Source organism: Trichosurus vulpecula, chromosome 1 (genome assembly GCF_011100635.1).
Source record: "Trichosurus vulpecula isolate mTriVul1 chromosome 1, mTriVul1.pri, whole genome shotgun sequence".
NCBI lineage: Eukaryota > Metazoa > Chordata > Mammalia > Diprotodontia > Phalangeridae > Trichosurus > Trichosurus vulpecula.
Genome location: NC_050573.1, coordinates 39666967 through 39670853, shown reverse-complemented (window position 1 = coordinate 39670853; position 3887 = coordinate 39666967). Strand labels below are relative to the sequence as shown.

Here is a 3887-nt window from a genome sequence, read left to right as displayed (position 1 = left end):
AGAGTGATCAGAATCCCCCGGAAGTTCTGAGCAGAGCTGGGGTTGTTGCAGGGCCGGGGTAGGCGGGATCTTGACTGCTCCGCGGCTTCCAGTGCTTCGAGCTGGGGCAGCGAGAGCCGGGATTCCGCTCAAGAAGCAAAGGCTCAGGCGGAAGGAAGGGCTGGAGCAGCGGCGAGCCTGACAAATTTCCGGGAAGGCTCCGCGAGAGCAAGAGATAGTAGTGAGGTCTTGGAAGGCGCCCCTCCAGCGGCCGAAATAGCTCAGTTGGGAGAGCGTTAGACTGAAGATCTAAAGGTCCCTGGTTCGATCCCGGGTTTCGGCAGGAGCTAGTTTTTTTTTTTCCCACCTCCCCTGGGTGGCCACTGCTTATTTAAAAAATTCATCCCTTTTCCTGTCATCTCCGCGGAGAGCGCCCTCGGGCCGCCCCAGAAATCACAGACCGGACCCGCCTCGGGCTCGGGGACACACTTTGGCTGCCCCTCCTCCCCCGGAGCGCGCGGGAGGGGCCGCCGCCAGCAGCTCATCTGCGCGCGCACCCAAGGCTAAGCGTCGGCGGGCTCGGTCTCGACCTTGACCTCGACTCACTTAAAAAGAACAAAAAAAAGAGAAGAAGAAGAGGGCGACGGGGGCCGCTAGGCCCTGGGGTGTCTGTAGCGGCTGCAACCCCCCGGAACAAAAACGCACAACACAGCGTTACCGGGGAGAGCGCTCGCGCCGCCGCTTCCTTTAAAGGTATAGATGGAAAAAACCAAAACAGGGCCAATCCTCGTTAGTATAGTGGTAAGTATCCCCGCCTGTCACGCGGGAGACCGGGGTTCGATTCCCCGACGGGGAGGGCTCGAGCTTTTAATTTGGCAAAAGGGTCTTTCATTAAAAAAACAAATTACTTTTCCGTTCGAGTCAAAGCATTCATGCATGTTCTCTTAAATTAGAATCCCTCCTAAGAATGAAGTGATTGAAAAGAAAGGTTGATGTATTTCCTAAAGAAACGGAAGTCTTCTATTATGATTTTAAAATATATTAATATTAAAATGACTTTTATCCTAACCAGAGCTGGACTTGCCTTCTATCTCCCATTTACTATTCATGTGTAACAAACACACATACACTGTATATGTGACACACACATATACATATGTTACATATATATGTCTTATCTCCCATCTATTGTACACCTAGGATGCATATCTAACACATGTATACCATATATATATATATATATATATATATATATATATATATACCATATATAACATTACCCCCCATCTGGTGTGCGCATAAATATGTGTGTATAGACACAAACAATGTAGTATATATACACAATATAATGTATGCACATATATAACACACATATACATGTATTACCTATACATACATGTCACCCCATCTGTTATATATACACATATGACATGTATATATAATATCATCTCTCTCTACTTAAATATTTAATGTGTATATAACATAAGTGGCATATATGCATATTAAGATAGTATCTTCCATCAATTATACATACACATATATAATTATGTATCTTACCAACCATCTATTTTTTATCTAATAGCACTATATGTAATTATATATTTTATGTAATTTAATATAATTTATATAACAGCACTACATATAATTATATGTTTTATATAATTTAATATATTATATAATTTATATAATGGCATTATATATAATTCCATATAAAATGGGAATATACATATGTATGTATGTACCTAATTATTTATATGCTTTTTGTCCCATTAGAATGTGAGCGCCTCAGGGGCAGGCACTGATTTTGCTTTTCTTTGCATCCCGAGCACATGGCCCACAGTAAACTATTCATAAATGCTTGTTGACTGACAGCATCTCTCTCCCTCACGGTGGGAACGAGAGGCTTAAAATGATCCCGTGTAAATACCAGTTCTACCACTCTGTGTGTGGTGAGGTGGCGGGGGAGGGGGGGAGGAGGGGAAGAGATAACAGAGAGAGAGAGAGAGAGAGAGAGAGAGAGAGAGAGAGAGACAGCTTGAGCAGGTTCAAATCCCTGGGCCTCAGTTTCCTCATCTGTCAAATGGAGGGATTGGATTAGATGGTCTCTAAGCTTCTTTCAGAGAATCTATGTATGTAAAATCACTTAGCAAACTTTAAGACTCAATGGAAATACCATTCATGGTGGAGGATTAGGAGGGAAACCCCTTGAGGGAAGGGTCTTCAGCATCTTCCATTTTAGCATGGAGGTGTAACCTTCATGGACATGTAAGTTGGCACTTTGCCTAGGGTCACAGGCCTCCTATGTGGGAGGCACGATGTGAACACACTTCTTCCTGGCTTAAAGAACAGCTCTCTGCTTAACGACACCATACTACCCTAAATTATAGCAGGTCCATATCAGATGCTTCATAAATGCTTGTTGAATTGAATGATGAGTGAAGCAGTCTGAAACAGTCTGATCAAACCCATAGTTCCTCCCGAGTGTACTTTTGACTTTTCTGGACCTTAACATTTCTTCAACTCAGCAATTCCACTAGCATTTCTTAAGGACCTACTATGTGTCCAGGTGTTTTGAGAACAGCTGCATACAGCAAAAATAAAAGGAAGCAATCTTTGCCCCCTATGAACTTGCAATCTAGTACAGAAACGTGCAAATAACTATAATACATTGCTTGTGATGTGTGCTTAGGACAGGTCAAATCAGGTGGTCAGAGAAATTCCAGGGGGGGAACAATTATTTCCACCTGGGGGAGTCCAAGAAGGAAATTTCATGGAGGTTGTTTTCTTTATTAGAATGTAAACTCCTTGAGGGCAGGGCCTCTTTCAGTTTTTCCTCTTTCTATCCTTAGTTTGGCATGGTGCCTAGCACATAGTAGTTGCTTATAAGATAAATGCCTGTGGATGGATGGATGGATGGATGGATGGATGGATGGATGGATGGATGGATGGGTGGATGGATGGATGGATGGATGGATGGATGGATGGATGGATGGATGGATAGATAGATGAGTGGATGGATGGATGGATAGATAGATGAGTGGATGGATGGATGGGTGGACAGACAGATGGATGGATGGATGGATGGGTGGATGGATGGAAGGATGGATGGATGAGTGGATGGATAGATGGATGGATGGATTGATGGACGGACAGACGAACAGACAGATGGACAGACGGATGGATGGATAGAGAATATGGTACAAGCACTGAGCTTTAACGCTCAATAAAGGAGAAAGATTTCAAAAGTTAAGATGGGAGGGAGTGTTGGACCAAATATTCATGCCAAACTGTTTCAGTCCAAGAGAATTCAATTAAGTGCCTATCATGGGTAAGATGTCATGTTCGGACATTAGAAACACAAAGACGCAATGCCTGACCTCAATTATTCGTTCTGGCTGAAATGGTCCTTTAAGGTTCACCAAGGGCCTTCTTTCACCGTGCTATGAGGTAGGCTACGGAAATGTTATTATTTTTCATTTTATAGAGGAGGAAACTGAGTCTCAATGAAATTAAGGTTGTTTGTTCAGTGAGCTTGCCATTCAACAGGAGGAAATGGTCATACATGAATAATTATAATAGGAAAAATAGAAAAAGGATGAATGAAAAAGTACATTTAAGGTTTGCTGTCAGAGATACAAACTCAAAAGTGAAAAATTCTCTGGACCTAATGAGGAAGGGAATGCATACAGATAAGCAAGAAGTCTTTTGTGGTTGTTTGTTTTGTTTTGTTTTGTTTTTTGAAAGAGAACAGTTTAAAAATTTATTTATTTAGGCAGTTTTCAACACGCACTTTTATAAGACTTTGAGTTCTAAATTTTTCCTCTCCCTCCTTTCCACCTTCCCCAAGACGCCATGCAATCTGATATAGGCTACACATGTATGATCATATTAAACATATCAGTCATGTT

At 42.2% G+C, this 3887-nt stretch overlaps 2 non-coding genes across 2 annotated transcripts; both read left to right on the top strand.

The window, feature by feature from the left end:
- Positions 1–249: 249 nt before the first annotated feature.
- Positions 250–322, top strand: TRNAF-GAA. The gene has a single exon. It is a non-coding gene; the product is annotated as a tRNA-Phe (tRNA).
- A 441-nt stretch (positions 323–763) lies between these two features.
- On the top strand, positions 764–835 carry TRNAD-GUC. Its single transcript has one exon. It is a non-coding gene; the product is annotated as a tRNA-Asp (tRNA).
- The last annotated feature ends 3052 nt before the right edge of the window (positions 836–3887 follow it).